This window comes from Rhinatrema bivittatum, chromosome 1, assembly GCF_901001135.1.
Source record: "Rhinatrema bivittatum chromosome 1, aRhiBiv1.1, whole genome shotgun sequence".
Classification (NCBI taxonomy): Eukaryota; Metazoa; Chordata; class Amphibia; order Gymnophiona; family Rhinatrematidae; genus Rhinatrema; species Rhinatrema bivittatum.
The window spans coordinates 256,033,126-256,055,717 of NC_042615.1; the positions used below are offsets into that span (position 1 = coordinate 256,033,126).

General features: G+C 45.6%; 1 protein-coding gene across 3 annotated transcripts in view; it reads right to left on the reverse strand.

Moving 5' to 3' along the window:
- The window catches only part of SLC4A11 (solute carrier family 4 member 11), a 726,210-nt gene that overhangs the window by 89,526 nt on the left and 614,092 nt on the right, over nt 1-22,592 (reverse strand). The gene's annotated exons all lie outside the window — the stretch shown is intronic.

Genomic DNA, 22,592 nt, shown 5'->3' on the forward strand with positions numbered 1-22,592 from the left:
GCAAACAAAATGCTAGGAATTATTAGGAAGGGAATGGTGAATAAAATGGAAAATGTCACAATGTCTCTGTATCGCTCCATGGTGAGACCGTATCTTGAGTACCAATTCTGGTCACCGCATCTCAAAAAAGATATAGTTGCACTGGAGAAGGTACATAGAAGGGTGACCAAAATGATAAAGGGGATGAAATGGCTCCTCTATGAGCAAAGGCTAAAGAGATTAGAGTCATTCAGCATGGAGAGGAGAAGGCCAAGGGGAATATTTTTTAGAGGTCTTTAAAATCATGAGAGGTCTAAAACGGGTAAATGTGAATCAGTTATTTACTCTTTCAGATAACAGAGGGACTATGGGGCACTCCATGAAGTTGGCAAGTAGCACATTTAAAACAAATTAGAGAAAATTATTTTTCACTCTATGCACAATTAAGCTCTGCAATTTATTGCAAGAGGATGTGGTTAAGGCAGTTAATGCAGCTGCCTTTAAAAAAGGTTTGGATAAGTTCTTGGAGGAGAAGTCCACTAACTGCTATTAATCACGTTGACTTAGGGAACAGCCACTGCTATTACTGGCATTAGTTTGGGTATTTGCCAGGTACTTGTAACCTCGGATAGCCACTGTTGGAAACAGGATGCTGGGTTTGATGGATCCTTGGTCTCACCCATTATGGCAACTTCTTATGTTATGTTATATATTGCATGCACAGGTACATTTTTGGGCCTATAATTACCAAGGTCAGTAAGTAGAAACACTATTGTTAGTATCAAAACATAGTTTTGTTAATGATTAAAGTCAGTATAAAAGTAAAGTAGCAAAATCTATAAAAGTCTGTAAAAGTGTATAAGCCTAAGAAAAATAATATACAGGACAGTGCATGTAAGGAGCTCTTCCTAATTAAACAAAGCCGTGACTCAGGGTTCTGTTTGACAGAAAAAGCTCAATCAGGCAATCCAAAACAGAACACCAAGACCTTGGAAATACCACATAAGAACTATCACCTTGTTTCATAGTTCGTAAGTCAAATTTTCAAAAAATAATTATTTTTGAGACTGATTAAAAAAAAAAAAAAAAAAAAAAAGATTTAATGGAATCTGTGTAGGTTATGATTTGATGTAGTATGTAGTACATAAGTACATGATGTAGTACATGAGTCTTCAGATGGGCCCTGAGAAGTCCTGAAAACTCACATAGTACAACTAATTCCTTTTCTTGATCGTATAAAAGGTATTGCTAACAAGACAGCCTCTGTTTTTTTCCATAACCAAGATGTCTACTAGAGTTTCACAATAAGAAAAAGACTTAAGATATTTATCAATGTGGCACCTTCAATGCCTACCAGTCTGTTTAATGAACACTTTTTACGAGAACAGAGAGCAATGCTCGACCTTTTTTGTAAGGTTGTGTTGAAAGATTGTTATAAAAGTTTTGTTCAAGTGTCTTTTGTACTCAGAACTTGCAACAATCAATATAATTGCAACTCAGAATGACTAACAGATGTGTTTGAAAATGTGTGCACTTCATCTGAAATATAAAAACTCAACAACCCTGTGTGGAGTGCGCTTATAGTCCATCTACTGTTCCCTAAGCATGGAGTTGACAGAAAACTCCACTACTTTAGTCCTTCTGTGCAGCAGTCATTTGAAACTGTGAAATATACAAAATTTGGTACCTTTCTGGTAAAAGGTTTTGTGTCCTAGGCACAAAATGGAAGAAAACCCATCTGCAGGAAGTTATTGAACATACTGTTCCATATAAATATGGTTTTATATAATACAGATGGCATTTGTATGTACTAAAACCTCTGTTGCACTTGCTCTTACTATTTTCAAAATGTGCATAAAGTAGTGTAGTTGCCCTATTAGTCCACTTATGTATGTGGAAATGGTCAGGTAACATCTATAACTCATTTCGCATTGACCTGATGAAGAGAGAGTATCTCTCAAAAGCTAGACATAGTAAGAAAGTATCATTTACCACTTATTTTCAGGCATGCTTGGGACAGATACACAGAAGAAAAGATAAAGAAGGGAGACTAATGGAGAACAAGTAGGGCCTATGGGTGACACAGTAGACAAGGATAACTTGGGCCAGACCCGGTGGGCTTTGAAATTCCTTATCTGGCAATTACTAGCTTCTCATTTCTCTACTTTTATTTCACGCATGGAAACAGTCACCTGTAGAAACACACTATTTTAAAAGATTTATCACTAACGGGTCAAAGCATCAGCTGTAAAATACGCTTGTATACACTTGTCACTGCCTGCAGCACATTAAGATTTCAAACAATGAGAAGCCAGTACTGACTCTAGGAGAAGAATGAACTAACCTGCTTTATCAGAGGACACTGAACAGTATATCACCCTTAATGCACAATTAATTTGTACCACTGCTGTAGTGGATGTTTACCATGCCCAGTCTCAAAATGGGATGTAAAACTAAGTGAACGTTAGTTGTCTACTAGATATAAATGATATTTTGATTATTATGTATTATTTAGAAATAATTTACATTGGGTCTTTTCAAAGAAAAACAAGGGTGCATAGGGTCTTGAAGAAGCAAATAAACAAGATAAACCAGGGCTTACCATATCTATAAGGCACCTCTCTGACTCAACAGGGCATATTTATATTAGTAATCAGGCCCCATTGCAAACAGTGCCACCCCCCCGCCACCCCCCCCCCCCATTTACTAAGTATTTTTCCCACAGACACAGAATGGGAGAAAAGCCTTAGTAAAATTGGGCCTAGTGGTAGTCATGGTAACACACACATTACTGCATGACAGTTTGATAAATAATCCCCAATATTTATTGGAGAATTGTTGCCAATTGTTGCCCAAGAAAGAAAAACCTACAAGAGTTCAACCTATAGTTTCTGTTTTACACCTGATCTCTGTCAATCTCTGAGCATATTGCTACATTAGTTTAAATGAAGCAGAGGCCCTTCTCTGCATGAATCACAACAGTCTTTATGACTCCTGAGGAACTATGACTAGTGCCCCTAGCCTTCTGTGATTGTGCAGCTATGGGAGTGATCACATAATTAGCCTGTTGCTTCATAATTGACAGCCTGTCACAGAATCAACAAACCTGAAAGCATCTATAACAGATGTTCTGCTAGGACAGCAAGATGTTAGTCCTCATACACGGGTGACATCATCGGATGGAGCCCGGCACGGAAAATTTATGTCAAAGTTTCTAGAACTTTGACTAGGTACACTGAGCATGCCCAGCATGCCCTATGCCATGCATCCATGCGGGGTCCCTCTTCAGTCTTGTAACATAGAATTACAATAAAAATAAAATTTAAAAAAAAAAAAAGGAGAAACCCAACTCCATGCAGTGGTGGGTGGGTTTTGTGAGGACTAATATCCTACTGTCCTTGGAGAACACCTGTTACAAGTAAGTAACTCTTTCCTCCTAGGACAAACAGGATGGTAGTCCTCACACAAAGGTGAACCCTAGCTACAGGCTGCTCCTCAACACAAAAGGGGACCAAGAGACACCAACCAGATGCCAATGGGCACAACAACAGTATTGTTGGTAACAGAGAGGGAGGCAGCCTGAACCCAAACAATGAGCCCTAGGCAGGGAGAGTTGGGTTCTACACCTCAAAGAGATTCCAGAGGACAGACTGGCCAAACCTACTGTCACATTGTTCCATCCCTATCCAGATTATAGTGAGATGTGAATGTGTGGAGAGAACTCACGTCGCAGCCTTGCACTTCTCCTCCATGGGAACTGCTCGTAAGTGAGCCACCAACGTTGCTATGGCTCTGACAGAATGAGCCTTGACATGACCCCCAAACTGCAATTCAGCCTGGGTATAACAGAAGGAGATGCAATCTGCTAGCCAATTGGATAATGTCTGTTTGGCAAAGGCAACTCCCAATCTATTCCTGTCAAAAGAAATGAAAAGTTGGGTGGACTGTCTATGGGCTTCTGTCCGCTCCATGCAGAAGGCTAAGGCTCTCTTGCAATCCAAACTGTGTAGTGCTCATTTGCTTTGGTGTGAATGGGGCCTGGGAAAGAATGTTGGCAGGACGATTGACTGGTCAAGATGGACTTCTGACAACACCTTAGGCAGGAACCTAGTGTGCATGCGCAAGACCACCCTGTCATGAGAAAACTTGGTATAAGGTGGATAAGCCATTAAGACCTGGAGCTCACTGACCCTGTGCACTGAAATGACTGCCACCAAAATATGACCTTCCAGGTCAGGTACTTCAGGTCACAAGTGCGTAGCGGCTCAAATGGAGCTTTTATCAGCTGAGCTAGTACCACACTGAGGTCCCAAGACACAGGGGGAAGCCTTAGGGGAGGCTTCAACTGCAGCAGGCCCCACATGAAACACACAACTATAGGCTGTACAGAGATGGGCATACCATCTATACTTTGGTGGTATGCTCCAATTGCTCTTAGATGAACTCTAACAGAGTTGGTTTTTAGTCCAGCTTCCAACAGGTGCAGAAGGTAGTCAAGGAGTTTTTGTATGGGGCAGGAGAAAGGATCTAGGGCCTTTTGCTCACATCACACAGAAAACCTTCTCCACTTCAGTCCATAGGTCTTCCTAGTGGAAGGCTTTCTAGAAGCTACCAGGACCCGAGACACATCTTTAGAAATATCCAGCGGCTGCAAAATCAGCCTCTCAGCATCCGGGCTGTGAGTGACAGGGCTTGGAAGTTGGGATGCTGCAGCCTTCCCTGATCCTGTGTGATGAGATCTGGGGAATTCCTCAGACTGATCGGTTTCCAGAAGGACAACTCCAAAGGAGTGGAAACCAGATCTGTTTCGGGCAATGAGGGCTATGAGGATCATAGTACCTCGGTCCTCTCGAAACTTCAGGAGAGTCTTCATTACTAGAGGAAGTGGGGGATAAGCATACATAAGACCCTTGCCCCAGTGGTGAGCAAAGGCATCCGAGGCTAGTTCGCTGTCTGACCTGTACAGGGAGCAGAACTGAGTCACCTTGCTGTTGCAGTGGGATGCGAACAAGTCCATGTTTGTGTTCCCCCAGGGGTGGAAGAACAGATATGCCACCCCCTGGGGTCCAGTGACCACTCGTGGAGCCTGAAGGCTTGTCTCATTCTGTGCGCTATCATGTTCTCTTTTCCGGCTAGATACATGGCCCAGAGTACCATCCCACGGGACAGAGCCCAAGACCAGATTTGGACTGCTTCCTGACACAGGAGGTACAACCCTGTGCTTCCCTGCTTGTTGACATACCACTTTGCTACTTGGTTGTCTTTCTGGATCAGGACAACTTTGTTGGACAGCCAATCTCTGAAAGCCCATAGAGTGTAACTGATCGCCCAGAGCTCCAGGATGTTCATTTGACATTGTGCTTTCTGGGAGGACCACAGACCCTGGATGCGGAGCCTGTCTACATGAGCACCCCACCCCTGGGTGGATGCATCCGTGGTAAGGACAATTTGGGTAGGGGGAGTTTGGAAAAATGTTCCCTGCTCCAAATTTGAGAGAACCTGCCACCAGGACAAGGAGTTACGGGGAGGTATAGTGATGCGAATTCGAGCCTGGAGGTCACTCAAGGTCCATTGGGCTCTGTGCATGTGTAAACATGCCAAGGGGGTAACATGGAGAGTTGCGGCCATATGGCCCAACAGCTTCAGCATGTGCTGAGCACTGTTGAATCACCTCTCCTATGGACGCCAGAGTGCCCTGGAGCACGGCAGGAAGGCTTTTGCATGAGCAGTATCTAGCAGGGCTCCTATGAAGTCCAAATGAGGTGATGGGCTGAGATAGGACTTTGGGTAGTTGATGATGAACCCTAGTGACTCCAACACCTAGATGGTCAAATGCAACAACCGATCTGCACCTGCCTAAGAGGTACTCTTGACCAGCCAATCATCAGATAGGGGAAAACATACACTCCCAGTCTGCGGAGGTACACCCCCACTACGGCAAGACACTTGGGGCTGACGCTAACCCGAACTGCAACACTCTGTACTGGAAGTGCTGTTTTCCCACCACAAATCTGACATACTTCCTGTGACCTGGAAAGATCTCGATGTATGTGTAGGAACTGAACAAATTTGAGATGAAGACAACAGTCCAGCAGCAAGAGGGGGGCCTCCCAGTCTTTTGATTCAAGTGTCAAATGTATGATTTTTTACCCGCCGGTGAGAAGTTGTACGTGTGCATCCGATGCAAAGAGCTCCTGTCTCTCAGAGAATGAGTCCGATCTCTGGAGGCTAGAGTAGCAGACTTGGAGGAGCTGAGGCAGACAGAGAGGTATGTAGATGAAACCTTCAGGGATATAGTAGCCAAGTCCCAACTTCAGAATGGCAGCCCTGGTGCTGCCTTGGAGGAAGAATGTCTCATGATCAGAGTGCATCAATCTGGTGCAGCAGGAAAGGATCCTGTAGCAAGGACCTGCTCTCCAGGTGATGTATTGTCCTCTCGCACCGAGGATGTTTCTCCCAGGGCTACTGCCCAGGAGGGAAGGGTTAAGTCAGCCATCATAGTTGGTGATTCGATTATTAGGAATGTAGACAGCTGTGTGGCTGGTGGACGTGAGGATCGCCTGGTAACATGCCTACCTGATACGAAGGTGGCGGACCTCATGCATCACCTAGATAGGATTTTAGACAGTACTGGGAAGGAGCCGGCTGTCGTGGTACATGTGGGCACCGACATAGGAAAATCAGGAAGGGAGGTTCTGGAAGCCAAATTTAGGCTCTTAGGTAGAAAGCTGAAATCCAGAACCTTCAGGGTTGCATTCTCTGTTCCACGTGCAGGTCCCCAGAGGCAGATTGGGCTCCAGAATCTCAATGCATGGATGAAACGATGGTGCAAGGAAGAGGGATTCAGTTTTGTAAGGAACTGGGGAAGGGGGGAGTCTTTTCCGAAGGAATGGGCTCCACCTTAACCAGGGTGGAAGCAAGCTGATGGCGCTAACCATTAAAAAGGAGATAGAGCAGCTTTTAAACTAGAACAAAGGGGAAAGTCGACAGTTGCTCAGCAGCACATGGTTTGGAGGGAGATATCTTCAAAGGATACTAATGAAGCATTAGAATTAGGGCATCCCAACAATGAGGTTCCATTAATAAGAAAAGTAATCCAAGTGCCTGTAATTAAAAACTCACCTGAGCTAAAAGATTCCAATCTAGCCCTATCAATTAGAAAGCAGAATAAAAACACAAACAAAAAACACACTTTGAAATGTTTGTATGCTGGCTGGTCAGAAATTATGGAGTGCATTACCCACTGATAAGATTGCAACCTGATTTTAAGATTTTTAAAAGAAACTTAAAAACATGGTTATGTAGCATAGCTTATAAGGAAGGTGAATGAGCTCAGCCTAAAAAAACACCCATCCTCTTTTCCCTCTGCTGACACTTTCATGATTTTTTAATTATTTTTATTTCACCTTACTTTTATGTGTTTTTACACTAGATTTTAATAGTTTACTCTTTATCTATTAATACTTTGTTATATTTATACTTAAGTACTTTATGCTTGAGAATCGTGCATTTTATTTTCTTAAGTTTTAATATGAAACTTGACCCCTTTTATTTCTGTAACCCTGTATTTTCTTTCAAATATGTAAACCGTTGTGATGGCATGTTTGAACGATGGTATAGAAAATTTGATAAATAAAATAAATAAATAAAATAATACCAGAAGTCTAAGTAGTCAGATTGGGAGAATTAGAATGTACAGCAGTGAATGATGACAGACTTAATTGGCATCTCAGAGACATGGTGGAAGGAGGATAACCAATGAGACAGTGCTATACTGGGGTACAAATTATATCGCAATGACAGAGGAGCATTTGGGAGGCAGGGTGGTACTTTATGTCTGGGATGGCATAGAGTCCAACAGGATAAAGATCCTGCATGAGGCTGAATGCACAATCAAATCTTTATAGGTAAAAATCCCTTGTGTATTGGGGAAAAGTATAGTGATAGGAATATACTATTGTCCACCTGGCCAAGATGGTCAGACGGACAGTGAAATGCTAAGAGAAATTAGGGAAGCCAACCAAATTGGTAGTGCAGTAATAATGGGAGATTTCAATTACCTAATATTGACTAGGTAAGTGACAGGAAGGGGGACAGTAAATCTATGGCTCTAGCGCTAAACTTTCAAAAGGGAAACTTTGATAAAATGAGAAAAATAGTTAGAAAAAACTGAAAAGAGCAGCTACAAAGGTAAAAAGTGTGCAAGAGGCATGGTCATTGTTAAAAAATACTATCCTAAAAGCACAGTCCAGATGTATTCCACACATTAAGAAAGGTGGAAGGAAGGCAAAACGATTACTGGCATGGTTAAAAGGTGAGGTGAAAGAAGCTATTTTAGCCAAAAGATCATTCAAAAATTGGAAGAAGGATCCAACAGAAGAAAATAGGATAAAGCATAAGCGCTGGCAAGTTAAATGTAAGACATTGATAAGACAGACTAAGAGAGAATTTGAAAAGAAGTTGGCCATAGAGACAAAAGCTACAGCAAAAACTTTTTAAAATATATCCGAAGCAGAAAGCCTGTGAAGGAGTCAGTTGGACCGTTAGATGATCGAAGGGTTAAAGAGGCACTTAGAGCAGATAAGGCCATTGCGGAAAAATTAAACGATTTCTTTGCTTCGGTGTTTACTGAACAGAATAATGGGGAGATACCCGTTTCCAGAGAAGGTTTTCTTTGGTAATGATTCAGATGAACTGAACCAAATCACGATGAATCTAGAAGATGTGGTAGGCCTGATTGACAAACTGAAGAGTAGTAAATCACCTGGACCGGATGAAATACACCCCAGGGCTCTGAAGGAACTAAAAAATGAAATTTCAGATCTATTAGTTAAAATTTGTAACCTATCATTAAAATCATCCCTTGTACCTGAAAACTGGAGGATAGCTAATGTAACCTCAATATTTAAAAAGGGCTCCAGGGGCGATCCGGGAAACTACAGACAGTTAAGCCTGACTTCAGTGCCAGGAAAAATAGTGGAAAGTGTTCTAAATATCAAAATCACAGAACATATAGAAAGACATGGTTTAATGGAACAAAGTCAACATGGCTTTACTCAAGGCAAGTCTTGCCTCACAAATCTGCTTCATTTTTTGAAGGGGTTAATAAACATGTAGATATAGGTGAACCAGTAGATGTAGTGTATTTAGATTTTCAGAAGGCATTTGACAAAGTTCCTTGTGAGAGGCTGCTAAGTAAAGTAAAAAGTCATGGGATAGGTGGTAATGTCCTTTCGTGGATTACAAACTGGTTAAAAGACAGGAAACGGAGTAATATTAAATGGACAATTTTCTCAGTGGAAAAGGGTATACAGTGGAGTGCCTCAAGGATCTGTACCAGGAAACATGCTTTTCAATATATTTATAAATGAGCTGGAAAGGAATATGACTAGTGAGGTAATCAAATATGCAGATGTTACAAAATTATTCAGAGTAGTTAAATCATAAGTGGATTGTGATAAATTGCAGGAGGACCTTGTGAGACTGGAAAATTAGGCATCCAAATGGCAGATGAAATTTAATATGGATAAGTGCGAGGTGATGCATATAGGGAAAAATAACCCAAACTGTAGTTACACGATGTTAGGTTCCATATTAGGAGCTACCGCCCAGGAAAGAGATCTAGGCGTCATAGTGGATAATACTTTGAAATCGTCGGTTCAGTGTTCTGTGGCAGTCAAAAAAGCAATGTTAGGAATTATTAGGAAGGGAATGGCGAATAAAATGGAGGATGTCATAATGTTTCTGTATCGCTTCATGGTGAGACCACACCTTGAATACTGTGTACAATTCTGGTTGCTGCATCTCAAGAAAGATATAGTTGTGATAGAGAAGGTACAAAGAAGGGCAACCAAAATGCTAAAGGGGATGGAACTGCTCCCCTATGAGGAAAGACTAAAGAGGTTAGGGAAGTACCGGGAGTAGAATCATTGTCCCCTTTGCCTTGGTGGGACAGGCTTGATCGCTATGGCCGTTAAGAGGGTGGAGAGCTCCCTTAACAGTACCTTCTGATGCACTAGTGCCCCCAAAATAGGCAATGAGGAGAATTTGGTAGAACACCCACTAGATTTAATTGGTACCCTTGACTAATGATGGACAAAATCCACTGGTTCAAGGTTATACTGGGCTACTGATTTGTGAAGAACTATAACCTGCCCCTGACTGGGGGGGGGGGGGGGCAGTGTCTTGGTGGTCAAAACCCCATCCCAGGATTTGGCTGGGGTGCTGGTTGGGATTTGGGAGCTCGATGCTGCCTGGGTCGGCTGCAGTAGATCACCCCTTGCGAACAGGTGCGAGGGGCCGGAGGATAATACTTCCTCTGGCGGTAGAAAGACCTCTTCTGACCCCGTGTTGTAGACTCCTGGCTGAGAAGGGTGGACCTAAGGCTGGCAGACAGATGCTGGAGGGTGTCATGGTGAAGCCACAACTATGCCACCGCGTTCCTCACCTAGTCTCTGAAGAGATTCTCTCCTGTGCATGGCAGGTCAGTGAGTCTTTCCTATACCTAAGGTCGAAGGTCTGAGGCCCGCAGCCATTCCATTCTGCGGGTGCCATTTCCCACTGCAGAGACTCTTGCTGCCATCTCGAAAACATTGTAGTTGGAACACACCTTGTGTTTTCTGCACTCCAGGCTGTTGAGTTAGCCGCCTCTTGCACCTGCTTCCAGAGGTTGCAAGAAAATTGGCTCATGTAGAGCTGGTAGAAGGCAATAGGAGCAATAAGCATATTCCCGTGAAATACTTTCCTCCCAAGAGCACCCATTGTTCTGTGATCCTTCCCTGGGGGCACTGAGGCATGGGTCTGAGAGCGCTTGGCCTTCTTGAGAGCGGATTCGACCACTACTGATTGGTGTGCCAGCTGATGCTTTTTGAATCCGGTAGCCTGTTGGACGAGGTAAACCCCGTCCACCTTCCTATTCACAGGAGGAACCATGAGGGGGTGCTCCCAAATCCTCAACAGCAACTCCTTAAAGATGTCGTGTACCGGGACCACCATGATCTCTTTAGGAGCCTCCACAAACTGAAGGATTTCCAGCATCTTGTGCCTGGCATCCTCCTCCGCCATCAACTGAAATGGGATGGCCTCCACCTTCACCCTTAGAAAACCTGTGAAGGTCAGGTCTTCAGGTGGTGACCTCCTTTGTTCCTCTGGAGGAGACAGTTCTGAGGAAGACCCTCCGAGTCCTCCAAGGAGGATTCTGCAGTCATCCTCCCAGGGGTCATAAGGGGCCTCATCCTCACTGTAATTCACAGGGGATGGGCCCCTGGGTGCTCGGTTTTCCTCCAGAGGCCTAGACACTGGTGGCACTGGTGCCAGCCCCAACAAAGCTAGATGGGGGGCTGTAGGCCTTACTGTCCCCAATGACCTCGACTAAGCTTCCTCATTGGAGGAACCGGCAACAAGCAACACATCTGTTGGGGGAAGCATTGGTGCCCTGCCGGGCATCAATGGCCTCCCAGGAACCTGTGCCAGTTGGGTCAGTAACACACTGATGAGCATCTTGAGACGCTCCAGCAGCGGCTCCAGCAGGGAGAGCGCTGGCAATGATACTGGTGCCATAGACTCAAAGTCCCACAGAGCCCGATCAACCGCCAGCTGGACTCTGCGCTCCAGCTCCTCCTCGAACGTTGCTGATGCCAAAACGCACTGGGAGGCAGGAGGGGTGGCCAGATCTTCCTCGGATCCCCGAGGTGGATTGGCGACTGACACCAGCACAGGTGGAGACTATCACGGACCCCCAGCATTGATGGAGAATAGACACTCCTCTCCACGTGGTCACTTTGGGGGCATCACGACAAGTGCCGGCGCCGACCCAAGCCCAGCACTGTGTATCGATGGTGACTGGTGCCGATGCTTCCTTGGTTTCCCCTTGGTGCTCAGCCCAGTCTTTCCCTGGTGCTGAGGTTGATGACGACGAACCCGATGTCCTCAACTTGGAAGAGACTGACAAAGGTCGGTCCCCAGCACCCCTAATCCACCGGCAGCGCTGACGGGCCTGCTGATGTCGATGGTTTGGTGTCCATCGGTGCGGCTCCATGGTCCTTCAGCATCGATGCCACAGATGCAGACATTGATGGCTTGGACTTCCTCGCCCCAAACAGCGCGACATCCTTTTAGGGTTATTTGGTCGTACAAGCAGCACCAACGGACATCATACAGACATAGGATACACATACTGCATGGGTCCATAATGGACATAGTCCTTGGGCACTGAGGGCATCAATGGAAAGCCGAGGCCATAATAATATGAACTGAACAGGGTGAAAACGAATGCGGATTCGGCAGGGCAATCGATGCTGGCGGGCACTGAGGCTCCGCCGCCACAGGGGGGTGAGAAGTGAAAGAAAACTTAACGAAAGGCCAAAAAACCACACAGACACTAGAGGAAACCAGAGAGGGACCCGCACTGAAAAAAAGACGCAAAGAAACTGAAAACTATCTGTGGAAAAGTTTTCCAAGCAATTTTTTTTTTTTAAGAAAAAAAGCCACGAGCTAAAAAAGAGAGACTAAAGAGGGACCCCGTGTGGATGTCTTTTTAGAAACTTTGACATAATTTTTCCGTCCCGGGCTCCAACCAATGATGTCATCCATGTGTGAGGACTATCATCCTGCTTGTCCTAGGAGAAGCTTTCTCACCTCTTAATTCAATCTTTTGAAGAAAGCTACAGGGTGCCTTCCTTCAGTCAGCTATCTCTGCTCCTGCTCCAGCCCCTTCCCTCATAAATAGGCCGATGCTATATCATGCTCTGAGCCTAGCGCACAGGCTAACGAGCTCTTGGATATGCGTTTTGGACACGCTAGGCTAACACCCAATGCAATAAGGGGATTAGCGCGTCCAAACCAAATCACATGCATGTAGATGAGGCTATTAGCTACTAGAGATGTGAATCGGAACCGGAATCGGTTCTGATTCCAGTTCCAATTCACATCTTGGTTTTTTTTTTGTCTGGCCCGATCGGGTTTTTTTAAAATTGGCTGCGCCTGAGCCGATAAACAAAAAACCCACCCTGACCATTTAAAACTAATCCCTTAGCTTCCCCCACCCTCCCGACCCCCCCCAAAAACTTTTTACAGGTACCTGGTGGTCCAGTGGGGGTTTAGGGGTTATTTTTGTGTGCCGTTTTTCCCGCCCTCCCCCAAAACGATAGGAGAACCCCCACGAACAATATTGTGGGGTTTTCCTATCGGTTTCAGGGAGCCCCCGATTTCTGACGATTTTGAAAATATCGTACGATATTTTCAATCGCCAGAAGCCCAATTCACATCCCTATTAGCTATTACCCCCTATATAAAAAGTCACCGTGTGCCCGATGCACACGTTTTAACACGGAAAACAATGCCAGCCCATAGGAAGCAGCATGAAAATTTTTTTTTTGCCAGCGGTTAGGTTAGGGAAATGGATGCCCATTAATTGAGCCACTGCTGGGTGCTCGATGCCATGGACGCACTAGGATGCACAATTTATCCCTAGCACGTCCTTTTTAGTGTGACCCCTCATTTAAATAATGTATCGCATGCCCAGGTGAGGTAGCTAAGCACGCATTAGGAGAGCGGGTGCTCAATCACGAGTGCCCATTTTACGCAAGCCAATATTGCATCGACCTTAAACAGCCTAAAGGGAAGAGGTGTGGTGAGGCTGAGGATGTAGCAAATGAAAGAAGACACAATGCTCCCCTAATCTAGCCCCTTTCCTTTTGTTGTTTTCCCCCCCCTCTTCTCCTGTCCTGAAGGGAATAGGAGGGGAAAGGTGAAATTGGAGAAGATAGAGAAAGCTGTCAGAATGTTTGATCCCTCAAAGATCTCTTAAATATAACCAAAGATTATTTTGATATAATTCTTGGATAAAGCGATGGCCTTTTAGAAGAATTTCATCTTTATACAAACGTTCTTGCATATGTGGCTTATCACACACCATTTACAAAGACCTGGATGTGTTTTTGGAAGTCTCTTTCTATGTAATTAATAGCATGACAAACTACTGATGTAGAGGGCAATTTTGGCACACAGAAGCTCATATACCTGGAAAGAAAAAGATTTTTCCAAGAAAAAATAAAAAGGATGGTCACACTATTTCAATTCAAAACAAAAATGACACATCACAGTTAAAAGTTTGTAACTTATGGGCCGGATTTTAATACCTACACGCAGGCATACATTTGTGCGCGCAACCCGGCACGCACAAATGTACGCCCGATTTTATAACATGCATGCAGCTGCGCATGTTATAAAATCTGGGGTTGGCGCGCACAAGGTGCACAATAGTGCACCTTGCGCGCACCAAGCCCATGGGGAGCCCTGCTGGCTTTCCCCGTTCCCTCCAAGGCCGCTCCGAAATCGGAGGGAACTTTCCTTCCTCCCCCCCACCTTCTCCTACCTATCACCCCCCCCCCCCCAGCTCTACCTAACCCCCCCCAACCTTTAATTTATAAATTGTGCCTGCCTCCGGCCAGGCATAGGTTGTGCGCGCCGGCCAATGGACGGCCCGCAATCCTGGGCACAGCAGCAAATGGCTGCTGTGCCTGGAGGCTCCGGCCCTGTCCCCGGACCGTCTATGCCCCGCCGCTTTTTTCAAGCCTCAGGACTTACACCCGTCTCGGGGCTTTACGCTCGCCACCGGGCCTTTTGAAAATAGGCCCGGCGTGCTTAGGGCTTTGAAAATCTGCCCCTTATGTCTTAACTTAATAAATTGTTGATATTTGTACTTGGTACATTTTTTATTTGTATATAAACATTGTTTAAAAACATACAACGTAAATGGTTTTCAATAATAGATTTTTTTTTTTTTTTAACAGTCAGAGGTGTGAAATCTGCTACAGAATTTGCTAACTCTTGCTGCTGAATCTTGAAAAATCTGCTGCAAGAAACAGAGGGCTGTGATTATGACATTAATTTAGTTGTATGCATCAGGCACCTGCATGCTGTCAGTATGCACTGCAACAAGCATCTTCTGTGGCAATCAAATTTTGTGTAACAGCTTTAAGTGAAACAATGCGTTGAGCCGTAGCTAGCAGAAGTTTGGCTTTCATCTTGATTGTCTTCCTTGTAAAATGGTTTCTAATTAGATTCAACTGAGTCAGGAGAACAAGGGGAACCTGCTTTTCGTTAAGGATGTGTTTCATTTTTTGCACGCATGTTTTTAATGAGCACTAAATGAAATATGTACATAGGTTAGTGATTATGTGCATGAAAAAATCCATTTAGAGTATACTAATAGGTTTTAACATGAATTAAAAATATGCATTGGAAAAAAATATGCATAAAAATAAGTCAAAAACCCACAAAACAAAACCAAAGAAAAGGTTTTGGCTGCATACCTTTCACTTCCAAGAGAGAAGACTAATACAGAAATGTAGAATATGATCACGAACAAGGACTGTTAGGCCTATTTAGTCTGCCCCAGTTGACATCCATCTTTTCCCTCAATACTTTGAAACTAAGAATTCTCTGTACTTATTCTAGTTTTCCCTGAACTCTATTACTATTTTTGCTTCCATCATCTCCCCTAGGAGCCTATTCCCTGTATCCATCTTCCATTCAGTAGAGAAATATTCTCTAGTACTGCTTTAGAGCTTATTCCCTTGGAGCCTAATACTGTGAGCAGTGTAGAAACTTAATAATGTTGTAGTAATTTGAACATATTTGTAATTAATTGTTCATAGCAGCAGGTTTTTCACATGTTCATCATTTATGTGTTGGTTGTCTATACATGCATTAAACAGATGTTTCCTAACATAAAGTGCACCTAAAGACCAATTCAAACTATACTTTGTAAAATAAATAAATAAATAAATAAATAAATAAAGTATTTCTGAGGGATATTTATGCACTTCCTGAAACTAGTCGTCATTTGTTTGCTTGCAACAAAAATAGGTTTTGGTAAATTTAAGAAAGCAAATGTTGCTTACCTGATGTAACAGGTGTTCTCACAGGACAGCAGGATGTTAGTCCTCACAAATGGGTGACATCGAGGATGGAGCCCACCACGGAAAACTTCTGTCAAAGTTTAAACAGAACTTTGACTGGCCCCTACTGGGCATGCCCAGCAAGGCACTGACCCTGCAGCCAGCAGGGGTCTCCCTTCAGTCTGATGTTCAAAGCTACAGGCAGTGCCTAGAAAGTAAAAACAAAACAAACCCAACACCGCGGGGTGGCGGGCGGGTTTCGTGAGGACTAACATCCTGCTGTCCTGTGAGAACACCTGTTACATCAGGTAAGCAACATTTGCTTTCTCACAGGACAAGCAGGATGGTTGTCCTCACAAATGGGTGAGTACCGAGCTGAGGATGTCCTGACTTGCACCCAACGACGTGCAACAGGCACTACAACTGGGGTGGAATTTGGTAAAGGGCATCCGCACCCTACCGGGAAGGTGGAAGGGTGTTGGTACATCACGTTGGAAAAAGGTTACGCAAGACAGATTGGCCGAAGATGGAGTCCTGTCTTCCAGCTTTGTCCAAACAATAGTGGGCTGCAAAGGTATGGAGAGAACTCCAGGTTGCAGCCTTGCAGATGTCAGGAAGCGGCACCGATCGAAGGTGTGCCACTGACGTAGCCATGGCCCTCACAGAGTGTGCTTTGACACGGTCTTGAAAAGGGATGCCCGCTTGCTCATAGCAGAAAGCAATGCAGTCCGCCAACCAGGAGGAAAGAGCCTGCTTACCCACAGGTTGTCCTAACTTGTTAGGATGGAAAGAGACGAATAATTGAGTGCTCTTCCTGTGAGAAACTGTACGGTCTAGGTAAAAGGCTAGAGCCCGTTTACAGTCTAGGGTATGCAGGGTCTGTTCTCCAGAGTTGGAGTGGGGCCTGGGAAAAAAGATAGGTAGTATGATGGATTGATTAATATGAAACTCAGAAACTACCTTAGGTAAAAATTTAGGGTGAGTGCGGAGTACCGCCCGGTCCTGCAGGAGCTTAGTGTAAGGCGGATAGGTAACTAGGGCCTGTAATTCACTAACCCTGCGAGCTGAAGTGATAGCCAAAAGGAATAACACTTTCCATGTGAGATACTTTAACTCACAGGAGTGCAGAGGTTCGAAAGGAGGTTTCATTAGACGACCAAGAACCAGATTAAGGTCCCAGGATGGGGCCGGAGGCCGTAAGGGTGGCTTCAGATGGAGCAAGCCTTTAAGAAAACGTGTTACTAGGGGTTGTACTGAAATAGGGACACCCTGTACACCTTTATGGAAGGCGGCTACCGCACTGACATGCATCCTAATGGAAGAGGTTTTAAGACCTGATTCAGAGAGATGCCATAAATAGTCCAAGAATTTGGAGATTGGACAGGAAAGGGGATCAAGGGACTGAGAAGTGCACCATGATGTGTACCTTTTCCATTTGTATGAGTAAGACTTTCTTGTGGAAGGCTTTCGTGAAGCTATCAGGACTCGAGAAACGGAATCTGAAAGGTTGAAAGGCTGAAGGACTAACCTTTCAACATCCATGCCGTCAGGGACAAGGCTTGGAGGTTGGGATGGAGGAGGCATCCGTCGTTTTGAGTGAGCAGATGCGGGTCCTTTCCCAGAGGAATGTGCCTGCGGATGGAGAGATCCTGGAGTATTGGAAACCATACTTGGCGTGGCCAGTAAGGTGCTATCAGGATCATGGTTCCTCCGTCCTGGCGTAGCTTCACGAGAGTCTTTGACACAAGAGGGAGTGGAGGGAATGCATAGAGCAGACCGGTTGTCCACTTGAGGGAGAATGCATCCCTCGGCCGAGAGTGCTGGCTCCGAATGAGAGAGCAGTAATCGTCCACTTTGTGGTTCTGAGGGGACGCAAAGAGGTCTATGCGGGGAGAACCCCACTTGTGAAACAGAGAGGTCGCTACCAGAGGATCGAGTGACCACTCGTGTGGTTGGAAGACACGGCTCAGCTGGTCTGCCAATACATTGTCTACTCCCGGCAGGTAAGTGGCCCTGAGGTACATGGAGTGGGAGAGGGCTTCCGCCCAGATCTGCGCAGCTTCCTGACACAGAAGGAAGGAGCCTGTGCCTCCCTGCTTGTTTATGTACCACATGGCCACTTGGTTGTCCGTCTGGATTAAGATTATCTGATGAAAGAGATGATCTTTGAAAGTGCGGAGTGCATAGCGGATTGCTCGAAGTTCCAGGAAATTGATCTGGTGTTCGGCTTCCTCTTTGGACCATAACCCTTGGGTTTGAAAGTCGTCCACATGGGCTCCCCAACCGATGTGAGAAGCGTCGGTGGTTAGGATTACTTGCGGATCCGGTGGAAGAAAGGGTAAGCCCTGAAGGAGGTTGACCTGAGTCGTCCACCAGGTTAAGGATAGGCGCAGCGCTTGTGTGACTGTGACTATGGAGGACAGAGGCTGAAAAGCTTGAATCCATTGGTGTCGTAGAGTCCATTGTGTAACTCTCATGGCTAGTCGGGTCATGGGAGTGACTTGAACCGAGGATGCCATGTGTCCTAGGAGAATGAGGAACTGGCGAGCCGTGGCCGTATCTTGAGACTGGAGCTGGTGAGCTAAGGACATGAGAGTTTGGACCCGTTGAAGCGGAAGGTAGGCCTTTGCCTGTAAGGTGTCCAAGTTTGCCCCAATGAAAGATAAGGTTTGAGATGGGACGAAGCAAGATTTCTCGTAATTGACAAGAAACCCTAAGGAAAGGAGTGTGTTGATTGTCAATTGTAGGGAGGACCGGGCAATCTGAGGGGTGGAGGCCCTGATTAGCCAATCGTCCAGATAGGGGTATACGTGGACACCTTCCTTCCTGAGGAATGCTGCTACAACTACGAGGCATTTGGTGAAGACTCGTGGAGCAGATGCCAGACCGAAAGGTAGTACTCGGTATTGGTAATGGTCGCGGCCTACTAGAAACCGCAGATATTTGCGATGGGATTGTGTTATCGCAATATGGGTATAAGCATCCTTGAGGTCGAGGGAGCATAGCCAATCCCCTCTTTGCAGCAGAGGGAGTAACGTGCCCAGGGTTACCATCTTGAACTTTTCTTTTTGAAGGTACTTGTTGAGGGCCCGAAGGTCCAAAATTGGACGTAGCCCTCCTGACTTTTTTGGAATTAGGAAGTACCTGGAGTAAAATCCCTTGCCTCGTTGAGAGGGAGGGACAGGTTCTATAGCATTTGATTGCAAAAGAAGGGATACTTCCTGTTGTAATTGAGTCAAGTGGCTGGATAGACTCCATGCTTGAAGAGGTGGGGAGTCTGTCGGAAGAGTTATGAAATTGAGGTGGTAACCCTGTGCGATAATTGCCAGCACCCACTGGTCTGAGGTAATCCGTATCCAATGCTGCAAAAAGTGGCACAGACGACCCCCTACAGGGATGTGGGGGAGTGGGATATGGCATGTGCTCCGTATCGGGAAGTCAAAGGCCTGCCGCTGGCCCGGGAGGTGGGGCTACAGCAGGTCTTTGTTTCCGAGGTTGGCGTAGCTGAGGTCTGGTGGAGGATCGAGCCGGACGAGGCCTAGTTGACGGAGGGTAATAACGACGTGGCCGAAAGAATGACTTTTTAGAGTCCTTCTTAGGTGGTGGTTTGGAGGATACTTCAGATGGAACAGACGAAAGTTGTTTCAACGTCTCGTGGTGATCCTTCAATTCCGCCACAATCTGTTGAATCTGTTCTCCGAACAGATTGTCCCCCAAGCAGGGTAAATCGGCTAGACGATCCTGGACCTCTGGGCGAAGGTTGGATGATTTTAACCAAGCCCAACGTCTGGCTGAGATGGCAGTAGCTGAGACTTTCGTGGAAGCATCGAAGATATCGTAGGCCGTTCTGATCTCGTGCTTCCCAGCTTCAAATCCTTTGTGAAGGAGGGCTTGAAGCTGTGGCTGGTATTGGTCCGGTAATGTGTCAGCGTAGTCCTGCATCTGTTTAAGGATAGCTCTGTTGTATTGAGTCATATAAAGTTGGTATGAAGCTATGCGAGATATCAACATAGCCCCATGATATACTTTCCTGCCCACACTATCAAGGAATTTGTTGTCCTTGATAGGGGGAGTGGAAGAGTGTGGTTTTAGGCGCTTGGCCTTCTTTTGCGCAGACTCAACTACAACAGAGCGATGATCCAGTTGAGACTTTTGAAATCCTGGTGCTGACTGAACGAGGTATGTTGAGTCAGCTTTTTTATTAACTGGTGACACAGATGAAGGTGATTCCCAGTTTTTCTTTAAAAGATCCAGAAATACCTGGTGAATGGGGATGGAAGCGATGATTTTTGGGGCATCCAGAAATTGGAGCAGCTCCATCATTTGGTGCCTGTCATCGGTCTCAGATTGCAGCTGAAAAGGCACAATTTCTGACATCTCCTTTACAAAATTTATAAAGGAGAGATCTTCAGGAGGAGATCGTTTTCTACTCTCTGTAGGAGATGGTGGGGATGGTAAATCTGTATCTGAAGATGTATCATCACCCCAGGTATCATAAGGATCATGTAGGGCTTGCAGTCCTGAAGGACCTGGTAGAGGATCCAAAGGCATCGATGGAATCGGTGCTGCAAGCGGAACTGTGAACGGCATCGAGGGCTTCGGGGGTACCGATGGAATCGGTGCCGATCTTGGAATCGATGGAGCCGAAGGATAAATCGGTGGAAAGGTATGTGAAGGCACCGATGGAACGACACCGGACGGGGGAATCCGGAACGGTGTTTCTCCTGTCAATGAATGTCCTTCCGGAGATGATGGTGTAGTCGGTGCTACTGGAATCACCGATGGAAGGGCGCGCATGAGTGCCTCCATACGATTTAGTATCGGTGCCAACGCTTCCACTAGAGGCTCGGTGGTCGGTTCCCTCCTCGGTGGCAGAGTCGGTGCTGAGGTCGGTGCCTGAGGCGGTGCCGGAATCGGTGCCGGAGGCGGTGCCGGTGGAGGCTGGAATCTTCGCATCGCATTCTCGATGGCCTCCTGGACCAGCCGGTCCAGTTCTGCCCGGAGACCAGGGGTAACCATACCCGGCTCGACGGGAGAGGGAGGCTGAGGCAGGGCCGGAAGTACCACCGTAACCGGTGGGATCACGGCCCCCTCACCCCGGGAGGGTGAGGGTTTCCTCGGTGCCTGCGAACGAGACGTGGACGGTGCCAGGTCTGACCGAGGCTTTTTCGTCGGTGGCTCGGCCTGTTCAGAGGTCGATGGTTGTGGATCCTCGACGGGCCGAGACTTGTGCCGTCGATGGCGATGCTTATCCTTCCGATCTCCTCGCCCATCCGGGGAGGGGACAGGAGTCGACGGCCGAGAAGTCATCGGTGGAGGACGGTCACCGGAGGGTTGACGATGGTGGTGCAACTTCGACGGTGCCGGTTCCGATGACGTCGATGCTATCGATGGCGTTGGGGTGGGTGCATGGAAGAGGAGCCCATCTTCTCCATCCTGGCTTTACGACCCTTAGGTGTCATTAGGGCACATTTAGTGCAAGTCAGGACATCATGCTCACTTCCCAAACATAGAACACAGACCCGATGGGGATCTGTGATTGACATAGTCCGGGTGCAATCCGGACAACGACGGAACCCCGTCGCCATGGCCTAGGGCCAAATTTAGCCGCGGGATTGGTAAGTGCCAACAGGCCTCTAGGGCCAAAATCGACGGCAGTCGATGAAAATCGGCAAAAAACTTACCGGCTTTCGCGGAGGTGACAAAAATTTGTCGAAGGGAGACCCCTGAGGGGCAAATTTTCTTCGGAAAGAAAAAAAACCGAATTCCTGTCAGGAACGTGGTAAGAGAGCTCCTTTCACCGCGTGGCAACTGCTGCGCGGAAAAAAGAAGACTGAAGGGAGACCCCTGCTGGCTGCAGGGTCAGTGCCTTGCTGGGCATGCCCAGTAGGGGCCAGTCAAAGTTCTGTTTAAACTTTGACAGAAGTTTTCCGTGGTGGGCTCCATCCTCGATGTCACCCATTTGTGAGGACAACCATCCTGCTTGTCCTGTGAGAACATTTCTTTTACTGCTTGGGATTCTTTTGGAATCTGTATTTTTACCCTGCTTTGTAGTATTAATCTGATGCCACTTTTACCTCTTTGGCTCTGATGTATTAAGCATTTTTCTCTATAGACTCCAAATGAGAAAAACCCTTTTGCACACCTAGCCTTTTGTTAATATTTTAAAACTATTAGTTACTTATAGTATGTTTGTTGGCACAAATTAACATTTTCCAACAGATAATTATTGCTGTCATATAAGAACCTGATATGGTACTCAAATCTAGAGAGAGATCGTATTCCCTAATCCCTGACACACCTTATACATATAGAGGAATCACAAAGATCTTATTTTCCAAATATAATATTCACTTTTAATACATATTACTGTTAAACCTCAATTTAACACGTTAAATATTACACTGTTTCATAATTTTTATTTTTCATTTATACAATATCAAAACATGTGCAATTACAAAAATCCATACAATAAGTTTTCAATCAGTTTCTATACAGCTTTATATCATGGACATACCCAAAAATAATCAGACGCAGTATCCTAAAACATACCCCACAAACATTCATTCACATTCATACCTCATACAACCCCCAACCCTTCTTAAAATACTTAAAGTGCCAACTTCAATCTCAGGAGAGCCACTCTATAACATATCCCTTTACCCCTATATCTCCCAATGATCCACACTGGATCCTTCCAATATGCCCTTT